Source organism: Chiloscyllium plagiosum, unplaced genomic scaffold (genome assembly GCF_037043375.1).
Source record: "Chiloscyllium plagiosum isolate Xiang-an unplaced genomic scaffold, Cpla_swu_hap1 HiC_scaffold_15, whole genome shotgun sequence".
Classification (NCBI taxonomy): domain Eukaryota; kingdom Metazoa; phylum Chordata; class Chondrichthyes; order Orectolobiformes; family Hemiscylliidae; genus Chiloscyllium; species Chiloscyllium plagiosum.
The window spans coordinates 55,612,756-55,633,702 of NW_028270153.1; the positions used below are offsets into that span (position 1 = coordinate 55,612,756).

The window sequence follows — 20,947 nt, forward strand, 5'->3', positions numbered from 1 at the left end:
TGGTCTACTACAATGAACTGTCTGCCCATTATATATGGTGATGAGGGAAGATGTTCTTCTGCATAGACAAACACAGAAATCTTTATGTATTGGATTGAGAAGGAACCTAGAAGATTCCCATAAAATAAGAGTAGACATTGTATCAATCCTGGACACTCTGGAAGCAATGATTTTCTAAGAGTTGTTTCATTCTTGACCTGAACGTTATTTGCCTGGTCTCTTAAATAAGCCTTTGTTTGAAAGCAGTTGCCATTGCCTGATACTCGGGGATCCTGAAGACTCTGGGAATTCTTTCAAGACGCCAGCAGTGATACCAGTGAGCCCACAGAGGAACCGGAACAGTCATCATATGACCCATCAGAAGGATGTAACAGCTCATCAAAAATATAATACATTCCTGCTTGGGATACAATATGGCTATTGAGGGAGTGCAGCATAAGTTCACGAGGTCAATTCCTGGAATGGCGGGACTACCTGGCGCTGAAAGACTGGAGTGACTGGGCTTGTATACCCTTGAGTTTAGAAGACTGAGAGGGGATCTGATTGAGACATATAAGATTATTAAAGGACTGGACACTCTAGAGGCAGGAAACATGTTTCCACTGATGGATGAGTGCCGAAACAGAGGACACAGCTTAAAAATACGGGCTAGACCATTTAGAACAGAGATGAGGAGAAACTTCTTCACCCAGAGAGTGGTGGCTGTGTGGAATGCTCTTCCCCAGAGGGCAGTGGAGGCCCAGTCTCTGGATTCACTTAAGAAAGAGTTGGATAGAGCTCTCAAGGATAGTGCAATCAAGAGTTATGGAGATAAGGCAGGAACAGGATACTGATTAAGGATGATCAGCCATGATCATATTGAATGATGGTGCAGGCTCGAAGGGCAGAAAGGCCTACTCCTGCACCTATTGTCTATTGTCTATTATCACAGGGATCCATAGAGGAGCAACCAAGTTGGACCCCAACGGAGGGCCGCTGCCCTAGGCTTGACATGTATGCTCAATCAGGAAATATAGAAATGCCAGATTCATCAGCCATACCCACAAGGTAGAGCAAAACATCACCTCATTACAATGCAAAGCCATCCATGCTTTCAAAACCAATCACAACATTGTCATCAAACTAGCACATTAAGGAGAAACCATCATCATTCAGAATAGAACAGATTACTGCAAGGAAGTATACCAACAACTGAACAACCAGGAACACTACAGGCAACTACCAGCTGATCCAACCAAAGAGCACACCTGAGAACTAAACACATTGAACAGGACTTTGGATCCAGTCCTTCAGAGTTACCTACATGCCCTCATCCCACGTACACCTCGCGTAGGTGACTTCTACTGCCTTCTGAAGATACACAAAGCCAACACACCAGGAAGGACATCCCATCATATCAGGCAATGGGACCCTGTGTGAGAACCTCTCTGGCTATGTCGAAGGCATCTTGAAACCCATTGTACAGGGGATCCCCAGCTTCTGTCGCACACTACGGATTTCTTACAGAAACTCTGTGCGCACAGACCAGTCAAACTGGGAACATTCCTCGTCACAATGGATGTTTCAGCACTCTACACCAGCATCCCCCACATCGCGGCAATAGCCTCAGTACTCAACACCAACAACTGCCAATCTCTGAGCACTATCCTACAACTCATCTGCCTTATCCTCGATCACAATGTCTTCACATTTGACAACCAGTTCTTCATCCAGACACACAGAACAGCCATGGGGACCAGATTTGCACCCCAACATGCCAACATTTTCATGCACATATTCGAACAAGACTTCTTCTGTATGAAGGACCTCCAACCAACACTATACACCAGGTATATTGATGACATTTTCTTCCTGTGGATCCATGGACAGGAGTCACTGAAACAACTACGCAATGATATCAATGAGTTTCATCCCACCATCAAACTCACCATGGACTACTCTCTACTATCTGTCTCATTCTTGGACACATGCCTCTCCATCAAGGATGGGCACCTCAGCAGCACACTCTACCTCAAACCCACAGATAACATCATGATGCTACACTTCTCCAGCTTCCGCCCTAAACATATTAAAACGGCCATCCCATATGGACAAGCCCTCCGCATACACAGGATCTGTTCAGATGAGAAGGAATGTGACAGGCAACTGGAAGTACTCAAGGATGCCCTCATAAGAACGGGGTACAATGCTCAACTCATCGACCACCAGTTCCGATGTGCCACAGCAAGAAACCGTAATGACCTCCTCAGGAGTCAGACACGAGCTGTAACTGACAGGGGACCCTTCGTTGTCCAGTACTTCCCAGGAGCCATGTTCTTTGCAGCCAGCAACACATTATCAATGAGGATGAGCACCTCGCCAAGACCTTCCCCACACCTCCACATTTCACCTATAAACAACCACCAAACCTCAAACAGATATTATTCATAGCAAACTGTCCGGCTTTCAGGACAATACCAGACAACCTTGTCACGATAGATGCTGCAAGACATGTCAGATATGTCGACACAGATACCACCATTACACGTGGGGACACCTCCCACCATGTACGTAGCCGGTACTCATGCGACTCAGCCAGTGTTGTCCATCTCATATGCTGCAGGCAAGGATGCCCTGAGGCATGGTGCATTGGCGAGACCGAGCAGAGGCAATGACAACAGATGAATAGACATAGCACAACAATCAACAGACAGGAGTGTTCCCTCCCAGTCAGGGAACACTTCAGCTGTCTGGGACACTCGACCTCGGACCTTCGCATAACCGTCCTCCAAGGCGGACTTTGGGACAGGCAATAATGCAAAGTGGCCAAACAGAGGCTAATAGCCAAGTTCAGTACCCATGGGAATGGCCTCAGCCGGGACTTTGGGTTCATGTCACACTACAGGTGACCCCACTGCACAAACACACACACACACTCTCTGTCTCTCTCTCTCTCTCTCTCTCTCCCCTATGGACCCTCTCTTGTACACACGCTCTCTTTCATACGCTTACACATTACACTCCCACAATCACACACACACGCACCCGCACCCTCTCACAGACTTATACCCCTTTACACACAGACACAGACACACACATAACTCTCCACCCAACCCCCCCCCCCCCCCCCCCCCCCAACACACGCACACATATACATATAAGACTGTGGAGTGAATTTGTACTTACAGAATTACATTTTATTTTGCTCAAAAACTGCATGAATCCATGTAAGATTCTGGAAATCAGTTTTCTAGATTAGAATCAATCTGAACATTGTGACACAGACAGTCTCACACAGGGCAGCTCTGACCTTCAATGCAATATCTGGGCCAACATGACACCAATTTTTAAAGTTCTGCGATCTACATATGAAAGAACTGAAACCAACGTGGTCAATTGAAAAGATGAGAGACTTAACAAACAATTCAGGTCTTTTTCAATATATAATTTCAGTTAAATCACACTGTAAACTTTTGCTATAAATTCTGTGTCTTACAATCTTATTCTCTGCAACCACTCAGAGCAGCACTCAGAAAGTTAGTGCTTCCAAATAAACCTGTTGGACTACAACCTGGTATGATGTGATTTTTAACTTTGTACACCCCAGTCCAACACTGGCACCTCCAAGTCTTGTCAGAATATAATGGTAAACAGTCTAAAGAGTTTAAGTGCCAGCAGCTAGATCAAGGTTACGGAGATAAAAAGTGGGCATCTTGTGTTCCGCTCTGTAATGAGATATGAAGAGGAACCCAATCCACACCTAAGTAAGAAGGAATCTTCTTTGTCCAACAACAAAGTGTTAATGTGGGTGAGGTATGTATCAAGATTGTTACCTTTGGTTTTACAGTACGGAGACAAGTAATATGGTCAATGCTGAGAGTTATACTCCACATTAAACTCCTCCCATTCAATCTCATTTAAGCCTAACCTGTTGTTCCTTTTTCCTCAATCTGTCTTCCTTTTCCAGACATGCTTCGCGCCTCATGTATAGTGGCTCAGTGGTTAGCATTGCTGCTTCACAGCACCAAGGACCCAGGTTCAGTTTCAGCCTCGGGTGACTGTGTGGAGTTTGCACATTCTCCCCGTGTCTGCATGGGTTTCCTCCGGGTGCTCTGGTTTCCTCCCACAGTCCAAAGATTTGCAGGTTAAGGAATTTGCCATTCTAAATTACCCATAGTGTTTGGGGATATTTAGGTGAGGTGCATTAGTCAAGGGAAATATAGAGTAGTAGGGGAATGGGTCTGGGTGGGATACTCTTTGGAGGGTCTGTTTCCACACTGTAGGGATTCTATGGTACTTGAGAAAGGGTTCCATGTTCTGAGTGCACTTTTGTTATAATTGAAAGAAGACCAGTGGAAGATCAAATCTGAGATGACATACTGTGAAATACGAAGAGAAAGGATATGAATTTAAGTTAGGCAATAGCCAGACGACCACAGGAATTAACAGAGGGAAGACATAATAGTGAAGCTTTGTGGCATTTGTGGTCAGTTTGTTTATGATAGTTGCCTGACTGAAATAAACCTCCTCGGAGCTCATAAAAAAAATTCTAGACAGTTTCAAGAGAGGGATTTCCATAAATAATACAGTTCTGAAACTGTATAAACATTGCTATCATAAAATTGTTCATTTAACTCATCTGTTGCCTTTCCTATTACTAAACAGGTCACATATGGTAACACGTTAATGCATCATATCCAATTATCAATCTTTTGCTGTCAAAATAATGAGAGAGACTTTACACTGACCGGACAGTAATTCCAGCATAACTGGGAGTTGTGCATGGAGACCCCGCTTGTGCATGGCTTTTGCCCGAAACGTTGATTTTCCTGCTCCTCGGATGCTGCCTGACCTGCTGTGCTTTTCCAGCACCACTCTAATCTAAAGTAGAGAAGACCATTGACCTTCTGCCTGCAGTGCTGGGCATTCCTCCAGATGGCTGAGACGGCACTGATCTGGGTGGTAACCTTCAACCAGGTGGAATTGGTTTGGTGTGATGGCCTCCACTGCCAGTCCTGCAGGACAGGGAAGTCCCATGTTGGCACCACCGGGTCCAGAAGGATCTTTAGAACCCTACCCCAAAGCAGGATGCCAATGTCCTCATCTACCATATTGAGGGCAAATGTTTGTAACCATGCAGGGCAGCACCAGACTGACAGTGCTTGATGCTGTGGATGCAAGGGATGGTGAATTCTGGGATATCCAGAGAGTGACGAGAGGAAGTATAGGTGATAATTCATGAAGTGAGTTTGGCAAGATACAGTGAGAGAACTCCCTGGGTCTTGCAAAGACAAACTCTCCAAAAATCTCAACACAACTCGGAATTAGCCAAAAAGACACATGATTCAGCCTTGTATCTCTGCCACCTCAAAAGACCTCCTAGTCTATCTCATTGACAGCAGCTTTTAGTAAGCTGATACATAATAACTTAGCCTCATATGGCTTAGTATCAAATTTTATTTGATGATGCACCTTGAGACACTTCATTCCACTGAAAGAGAGTATGTATGCAAGTTGTTATTGGAACTGAAAGCCAAATTTTCAGTTTGTGGCCTGCATTCCCAGAGAGTTGAGATCTGAGATCAAGGCTTGAGATTCTGGACCATGCTATCTAAATAGAATGTTCAAGAAATGCCGAGTAGGTTCATCAGCATTTGAATAGTAAAAAAGCAAAAGCAAACATTACAAATGGAGCCTTCACCAGAAAACTGAAGGTTTGAGGTGGGTCTGTGCCAATGTGAGCTCCTGGCACAGTTCAACAGGCTTCAGTGCTTAATGCACTGAACAGATGCATGATTGAGTAGCATTAGAATGCAAATGGAATGCTGGTTTGCACTTGAACATAGTGTAAAGTGCCGCCAATCAATAGGATTTAGGCAAACACAAATTCAATTGTTAACAAGCTGGAAAATATTCCCTTCCGTAGGGAAAGAGGCAGAGCTAATATTCAGTTGATAGGAATTGTTGCAAAGACTGTAAGAATCATTTTATAGCTCTGCTTTACAGTTCTGCAGCTTTTAAGAATTTGGCAACATTCCTAAACACAGTAGTTAATTAATGGTCTCCAAAAAGAAGGCCCCTTTCCAATATACACAACAAATAAACTTTCACCTTCTTAAGCTGAGGGTAGCTTTGGGTTAGCTTTCACAGTAAACTCTCACATTTCTGTGGTGCATCAGTAGAGAAACAAATGAATCATATGGATATTACACAGTATTATCCCCCTTTTGGGCAATGGAAATGTCGAAATGCAGTTCCAAGGAACCAGCTGTGTTCCTCATCAACAATGTCTGCATTCAGCATTCTGCTGGTCACGGGCCAGGACGCAAGTGCTTTTCTAACACAGCCGACTCTCATTCATAAAGAAACAGGGTGGATGGTAAAGGTGATAATAAATCTGTAGGTCAGTCACTGAACACCTTTCTCCCTCCTCTGATCAATTTAAGCATTATAATAGTAAAGTTAGTTTAGGTTAATCTCAATCAACGAGGTAAAAAAGCCAGACATCTGCAACACAAAAGAAAATCTAATTCCAAGTCAAATGCTAATTTGACAAGCATGCTGAGGAAGAGATCACAATGCAGAATTTGTAAGGAAAGTAAGCAGCAGAGTAATGCAATGAAGATTGTTTACAGGCAGTGGAAGCACTTTCTTAGAACAACATCTGAATGCATTTTCCTCACATTTAACAGAGGGCTGAGCAGTTAGTACCATCACACGGGATGAAAACTGAAAAAGATTCTGTTTGCAGTCCTCTGCCACTTCAGTATGCAAAGCAAGAGTTAAAGCGACATTGTTAACCATGTATATTTCACTGCATTATGGGTGATGGTTGCATTGCCTCATTTGAGTTTGCGTACTCCTACAACCCAACCCTCACCTTGCACCAGTATACAACAAACTATCCAGAGAGTTTGCCAAGTAAACTTCTGCTCCAGGATCCTAAACACCCCACAGTGAAATACCTCCCGTTAAATTTGCATTGACTTTAACAATATGCAGATTGCAATTTCAATGGAGGATTTGGTTTACTTATAGTGTCATATCATATTTTATCAGTATTGATATCTTTCATGATTCTTTATGTTCAAAAGTGAGCCACATTTACATTAATAAAAGATGCAAGAAGTATCAAGTATCTTGAAATGGATTGTATTGTCAGTAGAAATTTCACTCAGTGAATTCTTTCAGCTTTTAATAATAACTCTGTCAGTTTGTTTGAAAGGAATGTTCTGGCAAAAGACATGCCAAGACTCATTTGGAGTTAAAAAAAAACCTTAAGATCTGGAGCCATTTCTTTATTCAAGAACAAAAGTAAACTGGGTAAAATCTAAAGTGTAACCTTCAGACACAATAATTGCTTCGACTTCAGCAATTAATCAGACACTGGGCCAAAAAGGAAAAATTGAGTTAACTTAGCTTTTTCCTAAATGCATTAACTATACAATCTGGTAATCAAATATTCCAAACAAGGCTTTAGATTCCTTGAAGTGAAGCCTGGTGAGTGTCATTATTAAACTGTTTGTATGTACTCATCCAGGTAACACTGTTAGTAAGAATTTCAGATGACCTAAGTAGAAAATAAACAATGTTAGTTGAAAAATTAAGCTTTGTTATTAATTTAGGCTGTCTTTAGTCACTCAAGACTGAATTTTGAGCCTGCATGCTATCAGAAGAAGATAGCAAGTCATTGGCCTGCTGTGTAGAAGGCTCTGTCAATGGCAGGAGACTTGGAAAATTCAACCATGTTTCTAACCATTTGGCTAATTATGCTCTTGACAAGAAAGGGAGCACATTGAGGAAAATCATGGGGCACCGTTGATATTCCTTTCCCACGTGATGTATGTGGGATTGAAAGGGTTAACATTGAGGAGTGTCATAAGCACTGCAATGATTTCATGTTGATTTATGGACAAAACAGCTCAAGATGTCAAAGGAGGGAGACCTAACATCTGGTTGTTTTCAAATTCTCTATAACAATATCGATCATAGCAATGTAACCTTGCCTAGTTGCCAGTATACAATAAACTATATCTTGTTAACTCGGTGAGGTTTTTCTAGTTAGATCAGGAAGTGGGTTTCCTCCACCATACTAGAATAAGCAGTTTCCTACAATTAAAAAAGCTAGTAGCTACAAACCTTTAATTATAAGCAGCAATTCATGCAGTGCAGGAGTTTGGCCTACCTAAAAAATTACTATGTTCCAAAACAATGCTGCCACTTAGAACTGTTCCCAGCCTGGACTGTGCGAAGGGAGACAGCTTGCTCTGGGGTCTGTCTTCATGCCTAACTATCACCCAGAGAGACCCAAAGTCCACAAGTGTTGCTTGGGTGAACTGGTGGTGCCTTTTGCACCTCCACAAGACACAAGATGTAGAATTTTAAGCCCGTTTCCTTTTACTTAAATGGAAACAATTGAGGTTATCCTTCTTTCAAGCAGTGTAACAATGTTGGTTTGTTCATTTATTGGATTGCAACTTAACAACTCCTTTCTCTTTATGCATTCATAGGATATGGTCTTTGTTGGTAAAGCCAGCATTTATCGTCCATTGTCTTTGCCAGTAGATTATATTAGATTACATTACATTACAGTGTGGAAACAGGCCCTTCGGCCCAACAAGTCCACACCGCCCCGCTGAAGCGCAACCCACCCATACCCCTACATTAACCCCTTACCTAACACTATGGCCAATTCACCTGACCTGCACATCTTTGGACTATGGGAGGAAACCGGAACACCCGGAGGAAACCCACGCAGATACGGGGAGAATGTGCAAACTCCACACAGTCAGTCGCCTGAGTAGTAAAGAGTCAATAGTATTGCTATGTATCTGGAGGCATGTAGACCAATCAATATAAGGATGATGGATTTTCTTCCCAAAAGGTTATTAGTGAATGGGATTGATTTTTACAACAATCAAGGTATTTTCATGATCACCCTATTATCATTTCAATTTAAATTTAGTTGCCAAGGTGAGATTTAACACTTGTCACCAATGTACTATCTTGAATCTCTGAATTACTAGTCCAGTGACATTACTATTATGCCACAATCTCCTAAGGTGTGTATACCTGAATGGACTGACTATTTGAAAAGTTAAATGCGATTATATGATCAACCTTAAATTCAAGACTGATTGGATTTGGAAAGAAAGCAGCTTACAATGCAAATAATATCATCTGCAATCACTTCCCGAACAAGGGTCTGACTGGAAATGTGCACCACATGGATGATCCTCATCATACCAATGGACCATTGGAGGAAACCTAATAAGAAGATTGAGCTGCTCACGTTTGTGAAAGTGTGTCTATATATAAGGGGAAGGACAGAAATTTTATTTGAATTACAGATTTCATCAGAATACTGCATTTCATTCCTGAGATCTGAGTTATATATTATTCCAGCTAACAAGTAAAATAAATTTTATTGGATGTCACTAATGAATGAGTCCTAGTTTCCAATAGCCTGACATTTAAATTCGCTACATTGCTCTCATGTTCACATCTCTGTCCTCAGCTGACTTCGCTGTTCCAGTGAGGCTCACTGTAATTTTCATTTTTCAATAAAGCACTTACAGTATTTGGCACTCAATAATTAATTTAACAGTTTCAGACTGTAAGCTCTTGTCCCCTTTTTTTTCTTGGCTTGTTTTCTTATGATAGCAGCACCTGCAATCTTTTGATTCTTGGTTTTGTTTTCTCTGCATTTACATTCTCTTTGGCCCTGGAGCACTAGCCATTCAGTCATTCAATCTTCCCTGTCTTCCACCCTGTCAGACACCTTCCTTTGGCCCACGTCCCTCCTGACCTTTGCTAAAAACCTACTACACCTCGAACATTTTTCCAGTTCTGATGAAAGCTCATAGAGCTGAAAACATTAACTCTGTGTCTCTCTCTACATGGGTGCTACCTAACCTGCTGGGTCTTTGTCCAGTACTTTTTGTTTCTATCCAAGATAGAGTTGTGCTGTTTGCCTGCTCACTTCTTCAGTCCCATCGTCTTTTCTCTCCTCATCCTCAGCAGCTCACGGCAGGGTTGATTCTTAGTGTTGCTAACCATGGTTGTGAACCATGCACAGGTCTTTTATGATGAATATGTTCAGCCTGACCCAGAGAGCAGAGGTCCTGCTTAGCACCTCTACTTTGTGAAATTTTGTATTGCACCATAGCTTTTCTTTTGTGTTTTGCATGCAACCTTCTTGTATATGGTTAAAAATCACACAACACCAGGTTATAGTCCAACAGGTTTAATTGCAAGCAGACTGGCTTTCAGAGCGCCGCTCCTTCATCAGGTGATTGTGACGAAGGAGCGGCGCTCCGAAAGCTAGTGTGCTTCCAATTAAACCTGTTGGACTATAACCTGGTGTTGTGTGATTTTTAACTTTGTACACCCCAGTTCAACACCAGCATCACCAATTCTTGTATATGCGTTACCAACATGGTTAGTACATAGCCTTTGTCACCCAGTAACTATTCGATTCCCTTCACAAGTTAGAAATGGATAAATCACAGTTTGAGCTTCTACAAATTCAGCTTAACAGCCAGCAGAAATCAATCAGCAACTAAGCTGAAAGAAGTCGATGCTTTCCAAAAATAGTGCCAGTTGGTAGTGGATTGAGGCTTTCTGCTGAGTGTGTATTCAGCTGTGTGAGGTTAAGTAAGGACATTAGCTGGAATGTTAAATTCCAAAATGGCAGTGCTGGGATCAGTTACTCACTGGTTATCATGACAGCCTGTCTACTGTGCCCAGTGCATGCTCCCTGCACCCATAATAATATAACCAAAGATAGCACCCACATTTGCGCTGTGGATACAATCTTGGAACCAAAACAGCTCTACTGGTGCTGCGAAATCATGGCTACACATCTGCATTTAAGGGTGTGACTTGTCATGAATAAAAGATTTTGCATGGCACAGCTTGCCTGTGGTCATTTTCATGCAGGTTCTAACATTTCAATAATGTTGGCAAGATATTTACCTATTTTCATATTTCAAGATACTACTGTTCAAAAGCGACTGGAATGGATGGCACACACAATTTTAAATTCTATTTGTCGGTTCTTTATTCCAGCACAAGATCACGGGATAATCCTGAATAATAATTAACTTGTTCCCTGTGCTGCAGAAAAACTGCAGTTCAAATTAACCCTGGATTACCAGAACATCACACAACACTGGGCAGAAAATCATAACATTTTAATATTTCCTTCAGTGTTTGAACCCAATTCTTCTGCAGAAGATGCATTATCATTTCACCAGCTTTATGTTCTTGTTTAAACTCCTAATGGAAACTTAAGAATGACTCCACAGTTCTCAAAGGCAGTGAAGATAAATAAATTTCCATTCTCACCTCCACCATCCGAGTTGATTGGTTCACATAGATACTTCTCCATGGCCCACATAACATGAAATCTCTGTGGTCCAAGGATAATAGCAGCATATTAGTCTAAATTTAACCCATTAATCCCATTTGTGACCAACTATTTAGGGTGGCACGGTGACTCAGTGGTTAGCACTGCTGTCTCACAGTCCCAGGGACCTAGTTCAATTTCAGCCTTAAGCGACTGTGTGGAGTTTGTACATTCTCCTTGTGTCTGCATAGGTTTCCTTCAGGTACTCTGGTTTCCTCCCACAGTGCACAATTGTGCAGCTTACAGTCATAGATATGTACAGCACAGAAATAGACCCTTTGGTCCAACTCATCCATGCTGACCAGATATCCTAAATTAATCAGCACTTGGCCCATATCCCTCCAAACCCTTCCTATTTATGTACCCACTCAGATGCCTTTTACATGTTGTAACTGTACCAGCTCCACCACTTACTCTGGCAGCTCATTCTATACACGCACCACTCTGCGTGAAAAAGGTCCCTTTTAAATTTTTCCCATTTCACCTAAATCTATGCCCTCTAGTTCTGGACTCCCACAGCCCATGGAAAAGACTTTGTCTATTTACTCAATCCATGCCCCTCATGATTTTATAAATCTCTATAAGGTCACCCTTCAGCCTCTGACATTCCAGGGAAAACAGCCCCAGCCTATTCAGCGTCTCCCTATAGTTCAAACCTTTCAACCCTGATAATATCCTTGTAATCTTTTCTGAACAGTTTCAAGATCTACAACATCCTTCCTATTGGAGGGAGACCAGAAATGCAAACAGTATTCCAAAAGTAGCCTAACCAATGTCCTGCACAGCTGCAACATGAATTCCCAACCCCAAACTCAATGCCCCATAGTGTCCAGCGATGTGTAGGTTAGTTGGATTAGCTATGGGAAGTGCAGAGTTACAGGGATGAGGTAAGTCTGGGTGGGATACTCTTCGGAAAGTCGATGTGGACTTTTTGAGCTAAATGACCTGTTTCCACACTGTTGGGATTCTATTTGCTTTGTTTTTTTTCTAAACCTAGCTAAGAATTGTGCTGGGAACCCATCCTGGCACACAAAACTAATCACACAATTCCTATGTATGGAAGCAAGCCAGTTGACCTATTGGGTCCACACTAACACTCTGAACAACACCCCATCCAGACCAACACCATGCCCTATCCCTTACAACCATGCATTTCCCACAGCTAATCCACCCAGCCTGTACATCCCTGGCCACTATGGGCAATTTAGTTTGTCCAATCCCATCGAACAAAGCACATCTTTTGACTGTGGGGGGAAACCAGAGCATTGGGAGGAAACCCATGCAGTCATGGGAAAATGTGCAATCGTCATATAAACAATCACCCGAGGGTGGAATCGAACCTGGGACCCTGGTGCTGTGAGGCAGCAGTGCTAACCAGTGAGCCACCGATCTGCCCCAATATGAATAATGATACAGTATAATGAATGAATAATAATAATGAATGCAAATAAAGCTAGTCCATTGACCCTGTCTCATTTTGGTAATTCTTTTCTCTTATTTCAACATGTGAAAAAAAAACCACAGCAGAGATCAAAACCAGAAATAGCCTATTAGCCAAACTTGCTCAATCTACGTGGGCCCATGCTATCGCAACATGCCAGAGCTCAGTACAAGTACACAATCCCAAAATCCAAAAACCTCCGAAATCCTACAATGTTTTCGTGAAGTTTCTTTCTCCATAACAAGGTTGTTTGATGTGCAAACAGTTTACCCAACTCCACACCCACTCGACCCACATCACTCAGATGTGACGTGGCAGTGTAGCCTAGCAGTGGCAGGCGTCAATTCGCCTCAGCGCTTGTAATACTTACAGGTGCATCTGCTGTTCGGTAAGTTTTTTTTTGTTTCACCAAGAAACTGTCACTTATTCCATAATCCAAAAAATTCCGAATTCCAAAGACCAGCTGGCTCCGAGGGTTTCGGATAAAGGACTGTGTACCTGTACTGGTCCTATTAGGTGCCACACCAGATTACTGTGCACCATGTAACAAAGGACACACACACACATACACTCAGTTAATGTAACATTGATGTAACATTGTGTATGATATCTGGTTGCTGGATGCTCCTTCCTGACATCCTGTACTCACAGTTATCAACCTCCAACCCTGACCGTCTTTGAAATCAAGTTGAAACCATTTGCACTAATGTTTCACTTACCAATTCCAACTCAATTCAGCTGCTGTCTGCCTTTCATCACACTGCCTCATATGGAGCAAAGTTAAAAATCACACAGCATCAAGTTAAAGTCCAACAGGTTTATTTGGAAGCATTAGCTTTTGGAGCACTGCTCCTTCATCAGGTGTTTGTGCCAGGTGAAGGAGCAGCGCTCCAAAAGATAATACTCCCAAATAAACCTGTTGGGCTATAACCTGGTGTTGTGTGATTTTTAACTTTGTACACCCCAGTCCAACACCGGCATCTCCAAATTATATGAAGCAACCTCCCTGAGCAAGATCTACCAGTGGACATCTTTTGGATTGTTACAGCACAGTGTAAACCCCTCTGCTAATTTAACCCCGACGCCCAGAGAAGCTCACCTCGCAATGTAATCTGTTACATTTCAAGAGGCAAAGAACTATCCCAGAAGTCACCAATTAAAGTAAAAATTAACAATCTTATTATTTGAGTCCAACAGAGAATACTAAAATCAACAACTATTTACAACTGCTTTCTCTTAAACCTATCTTTTACTTCTCACTCTACAATACTGGTCTGATAAATTCCCTCGTAAATTTATAGCAAAATCAATTTCAAACATAGGTATAGTCTTCAGATGTCAACCTTTCTCTGTAGATTCCTCAAGGTTGACTTTGGTCTTCTGCTGCACAACTGTTTTATAGACAGGTACCTTTCAGACAGCTATTCAGCTAAAAATCTGTTTGTTGGTACCTGTTGTTGTTCTCCCCCTAATTGTTCAAAATGTCCAATTTTATATCCCAAAACATCAGATCATTTCATTGGTTTGATGTCATCCCAAACAGTGAAATTCAAATTTGATTGGTCTGGGGCATAATTTAGCCTGACTGGCCAAATTTGCATTTGTTTTTGTTCCATGGCAACATAACACCAGCTATTCATGTCAACCAAATGTTACATTTTAAAACCTTTTAGTACACTATGAACTTCTCTAAGTCCTTGCCAGCTTCCTCTCTCTCTTAAAGGTATAGTATGCACCTACACTTTCATAACAGTATCACAGACACAAGTCCCAAACTGTTCAAATCCTGGTAGCGAGCTGTCAAACTGTTGTGACACAGTTGCTAGCAAGTTCCTTGTAACAAACCCCATCCAATGCATGACAGGTTTTGAATTACCACAGTGACACTGGCTCCTGCAAAATAGGTTCTGGATTGGCCAGGCGCCCAGTACAGCCAATCCGTGCAGCATTTGGGCCTTTGTACAAACTCCTCCTGCACTTGAGGAGAGGAAAACCAATGTTGCGTGTTACCCAAGAGTGTCCCCTCTAATAAAGACAAAGTGTATATAGTCAGCAAATGAATAGACTATCATTTGGCATTGGAAATTTTCATTCACCAAACAAATAAATTATTTTGTAAGTTTTACACATTATCACCCTCATCTCAACAACTCTCTATCCACATAGAGTCATGCAATATCTTGAAACAGGTGAAAAAAGGGAAAAAACAAACCTATTGACAATTTTAGTAAAAATAACTGCACTATTTACCGAATTTCTACCATGCCTCCTAAACTCCATTCACTCTGACTTCCACTTTATTAGTTTTGCATCTGTGCTTATGCTTATAGCCCAAGTTAAATATTCTGCTAAATCCACAATATTTAGATGCTACCACAAACAATATGTCATTAAGTTCTCTAATAGCAAAAAGAATTGCTCATATCATATCATTTAGTTACTGCAGCTACTCTCAGAGAACAATAGGCCTAACCTGTAAATACCATTGTGTTGCACAGCATGCATGAATCAATGCAGGTATAAGCCATTCTCTATTAGCAAATTTCAACTTCCTTTGAGGTCACTTTGAATTAAAATGATAAATGATTCATTGCTCAACTTTTAATGATCATTTGGTATCTTACATTCTGTTGAACCGTAGAGTCATACAGCACGGAAACAGACCAACTTATCCATGCCAACCAGATATCCCAACCTAATCTAGTCCCATTTGCCAACACTTGGCCCATATCCCTGCAAACCCTTCCTATTCATATACCCATCCAGATGCCTTTAAAATGTTGCAATTATACCAGCCCCCACCACTTCTTCTGGAAGCTCATTCCTACACGCACGTCCTCTGATTGAAAAAGTTGCTCCTTAGGTCACTTTTCTATTTATCTTACCCATGACTCTCATGAATTTATAAACCTCTATGAGGTCACCCCTCAGCCTCCGACACTCCAGGGAAAACAGCCCCAGCCTATTCAGCCTCTCCCTATAGCTCAAATCCTCCAACCCTGGCAACATCCTTGTAAATCATTTCTGATCCCTTTCATGTTTCACAACATCTTTCCGATAGGAAGGAGACCAGAATTTCACGTAATATTCCAAAAATGGTATAACCAATGTCATGTACAGCCGCAACATGACCTCCCAACTCCTGTACTCAATACTCTGACCAATAAAGGAAAGCATACCAAATGCCTTATCCTATCTACTTGTGATTCGACTTTCAAGGAGCTATGAACCTGCGCCCGAGGTCTCTTTGTTCAACAACACTCCTAGGGCCTTACCATTAAGTGTATAAGTCCTGCTAAAGATTTGCTTTCCCAAAATGCAGCACCTCACATTTATCTAAATTAAACTCCATCTGCCACTTCTTCACCCATTGGACCATCTGATCAAGATCCCATTGTAATCTGAGGTAGCCTTCTTCGCTGTCCACTACACCTCCAATTTTGATGTCATCTGCAAACTTACCAACCATGCCTCCTATGTACATATTCAAATCATTTTTATAAATGATGAAAAGTAGTGGACCCTGCACCGATCCTTGTGGCACTCCACTGATCACAGGCCTCCAGTCTAAAAAAAACCCTCCACCACCACCTTCTACCTTCGAGTCAGTTCTGTATCCAAATGGCTAGTTCTCCCTGTATTCCATGAGATTGAACTTTGCTAACCAGTCTCCCATGGGGAACCTTGTCGAACGCCCTACTGAAGTCCATATAAATCACGTCAACCGCTCTGCCCACATCAATCCTCTTTGTTACTTTTCGAAAAACTCAATCAAGTTCATGAGACATGATTTCCCACATACAAACCCATGTTGATTAACCCTAACCAGTTCTTGCCTTTCCAAATACATGTACACCCTGTTCATTAGGATATCCTCCAACAACTTGTTCACCACTGATATCAGGCTCACTGGTCTATAGTTCCCTGGCTTGTCCTTACCACCTTAGCCAACCTCCAGTCTTCCGGCACCTCATCTGTGACTATCAACTTTAAACCATTTTTGATGTTTTCTTCAGTCCACTGCCTGATACAATCTGATTCAACACACAAAATAAACTGAGAAAAGCACTCCTCATCATGTTTATTGTGTTGCTGTCATCAAGCAATCAGAAATTGAAATAATCCATCACAAGGATGTAATCCTCCCTGTGCACTTCAATTGGTCTGTTGCTGCCTTTAGCCAGGGAATGGATGGAACATCACTTGAATGTAGAGGTTCCTTCCTGCTGCTGCGGCTGGTACATTTAGTCTACCTCAGATGCAGTTATAAGTCATTGAATATCCTGACTGTTCCATGTCTTGTACACTGAGTCATGGTAACCAACTTATGTGTTCAATCACCTTGTGTTCCTTGAGTAACATGGGCACGATGGGCTAAATCTTACATTTTTTGACAAGTGTCAGTTTCATCATGTTTTTTGGATTTTTTCACTCCACGAGGCCTAGCAAGTTGTCTAATTGCATCATACCAAACGTACCTCATTAATTACCTACTCATCCACCCTAACTACCAATATTGCTAACCCTGCATCACCTCTGGGTGGCCTACTCACTCACTCAGGACACCACTCACCTGACCAGCAATAACAGAGCATGAGAGTACACTTGCCGGGTGCATAAAACAGACTGTAAGAGCTTTTATAAATATGCAAATGGAAAAAGGTGAAAGACAAATGGAGGCACTTACATTCTGATAATGAAGATCAAGAAATGGTAGACCGATTAAATGGCTATTTTAGTCTATTTTCACAGAAGAGGAAATAAATGCCGTTCCGTAAATGTAAGGAAAATAAAGGCCTATTTGGATGAACAAAATGACGAAAAAGATCATGAGGGGCATGGATAGGATAAATCGACAAAGTCTCTTCGCTGGGGTGGGGGAGTCCAGAACTAGAGGGCATAGGGTGAGAGGGGAAAGATATAAAACAGACTTAAGGGGCAGCTTTTTCATGCAGAGATGGTACGTGTAAGGAATGAACTGCAGAGGAAGTGGTGGAGGCTAGTATGATTGCAACATTTAAAAGGCATCTGGATGAGTATATGAATAAGAAGGGTTTGGAGGGATATGGGCCAGGTGCTGTCAGGTGGGACTAGATGGGGTTGGGATATCTGGTTGGCATGGATGAGTTGGACTGAAGGGTCAATTTCTGTGCTGTACATCTCTATGACTCTATGAGTCTATAATAAATCAAAAGGCACTGATAATCTGCATGCTAGGATACAAAAGGAGATAGCAATATGATTAGTGAATGCATTGGCTCTTATCTCCCAAAATTCTTTGCATTCTGAAGCAGATCTGACAGATTGGAGGGTGAGAAATGTCACTCTAGTATTTAAAAAAGGTGTGAGAAATCACAGAATTACAGATCAGTTAGTATAACATTAGTAGCAAGAAAATTGCTGAGCTCTTTTATAAATGATGTAATAACAAGAAACTTACGAAGCACCAATGGGATTACACAAAATCACATTTTTTGATGAAAGGAAACTGGTTGACAAATTTACTGGAGATGTTTAGTCTATAACCTGTAGAATAGATGATGGAAAGAAAGTGGATGAGGTGTGGATAGATTTTCAGTAGGATTTAATAGTCACATGTTAGAGGTTATTGTGTAAAATTATCGCACATAAGATTAGTGGTAATATACTGGCATGGACTGAGAATTGGTTAGTAGACAGAAAACAGACAATCTGGATAATTGGGTCTTTTTCAGTGTGGATGATGATAAAAAAAGTATACTTGCAATATAAAGAATATCAGTGCTTGGGCCCCAGCTATTCACAATATATACCCATACTTTGGATGAGAGAATCAAATGACAAAAAACTAAGTGAGATTGTGAGTGGTCAGTTGGGTATAATGAGTATTCAAAGTGATTTACAAGCTGAGTAATCAAGCAAATATATGGTAGATATAGACATGAGTAAGTGTGAAGCTGTCTATTTCAGTGAGAAAAACAGAATGCACTGGTGGTGCAGTGACAGTGTCCCTACCTCTTGGCTAGAAGGCTCAGAGTCAAGTCCAACCCGTTGTAGAAGTGTGTACAAGTGGTTCTCCTATAGGCGCGTAGTTGGGTTCTATTGAAACCTCGCTTAATATAAATAACGGGGCCTATGGGAAAAGTGGGGTTGGAGCAGACCAGCAAAGACAAATCACTCACAATCATTCAAAGATCACCCAAAAGCCTAACACCAAGTATAGCACAGCCTGAATGAAGTTTTAAATCCTATTTATTAACAAAACAAAAGTAAATTTACAACATTACATTGAAAAAACATTGTTAATGCAGAGACAGAGGGTCATCATCACCATCTTCAAGTGTAGTTGTGTGTGCAGAAGTGGATGGCTGTGGCTGATTGTCTCCTGGTTATTTTGTTGGGGGTTGGTTTAGATTGTATGATAGGCAGTACAAAATCGAATTAGGAAGGCAAATTTGTGAATAAGAGTAATGCAGTTCTGTAGGAATGATACAGGGCTTATAGACGAATTATCGAAGAATATTCCTGTCTCAGAGGAAGGGTAATGATCATTCATTAGTTTAATTGCACAATGGATAATACTGTACTTCTCACAAGCTCGGACAGCAGCTGACGTCAGCACATATGCAGAATGGTGTGGAGACTTCAGTGTTGTATTCGGTGCATGTGCAGAACAAAGCGTGCAAAAACGATCACCGCTGGACTCGAGCTATTGTGAACAGAGGTAAGCATTCTCAGAAATACTGTTCCCTAATTCTTCAGCAATGTTATAGCCAGATCGCACAGCCGAAACACGCTTTATACGGGAACTACCTGTATTAACATCTCTGAACGGGTGCATTAGAAAATATCTGCAAGCAGTTAGGATGGCAAATGGTATGTTGGCCTTCGATGAGAGTGTACAGGAGCAAGAAATCTCACTGCATCCACACCAGGGCTTTGGTCAGACAAACCCTGAAATATTGTATGCAGTTTTTGTTTCTTTACTCAAGAAAGATACACTTGTCATAGAGGGAGTGCAGCAAAGGTTCACCAGACCAGATACTGGCATATGAGGAGAGATTAGGTAGACTGGGTTGGTACTTAGTTGGGTTTACAGGGATGAGAGGTACTGTCATTAACACATTCTGGCAGGGCTAGACAAAACGGGTACATGGAATCGAGTCATGCTCTCCTCACCTAGATGTCTAGAACATGAGGTCATGGCCTCAGGATATGCAGCAAATAATTTCAAACTGAGATGATAAGGAATTTATTCACTTAAAGGGTGGTGAACTTATGGAATTCTCTTATCACAGTAGGATGTGGCTGATCCAAGGAATATGCTTAAGAAAGAAATAAATTGCTTGCTAGACACTAAAGTTATCAAGGGGCATGGAGACAGATTAAGTGCTTTTACCTTAACCTTCTGGTTCAACTTTAGAATTCTTTCTTTAATTGTACAACATCAAGATTCTCTTTGTTTGATGAGTTTTTGTTATGTTGATGGTGCTAAATATGGCTTTAGCAATTAAATCCTTGTTCTAGATTTTCTTCTAAGACTGAATTCAGCTGGCATTCTACTGCTAATAGTATGAAGTTTGTAATAAAGAAAAATATATCACCAGTTTCTTCCAGTTCATAGCTAGCATTTGTTTAACAAGAGCATGCTAATAATTTGTATAATGTGTTTTGCTGCTCTATTCTAAGCAGTATAATACATGGGACTTCAATATGTCTTACCCATTCAACTCATGAAAATTGAAAACTTTTCTGAACAAAATTGAGATTCGCTGTCTGGAGTGATTTCCTCTAGGAACCCATGAGAAACCGACAAGCTACACAAAATCTTGAACAGTTTACTAGTTGTTATTCAATTCGTTGGAAACACCTCAGCACATTTCAAATGGGTGTCTGTTATAATAAATAGCGGGTAGCTTTCACATTCCCCAAAATCCTTAATCAGTCTTGACCACCAAAGCTAGCTTCTCACCAGATGTTTGTCAAACCATTCTTAAATGATCATGAAGATCACACATTAACTGTGATCAGTTCCTTTCTGGAATTGCAATGCTGGCTGCCCACATAACACAACTTTTATCAAACACAAGTGCATTCTTATGGGTAGAAAGTCATCTGATCACTAAATCTATTATTGG

General features: G+C 41.4%; 1 protein-coding gene and 1 pseudogene across 1 annotated transcript in view; one reads left to right on the plus strand and one right to left on the minus strand.

Moving 5' to 3' along the window:
* The window catches only part of quoa (quattro a), a 144,666-nt gene that overhangs the window by 90,208 nt on the left and 33,511 nt on the right, over nucleotides 1–20,947 (minus strand). The window lies entirely within an intron of this gene.
* LOC148147659 (uncharacterized) lies at nucleotides 1,555–20,506 on the plus strand (annotated as a pseudogene).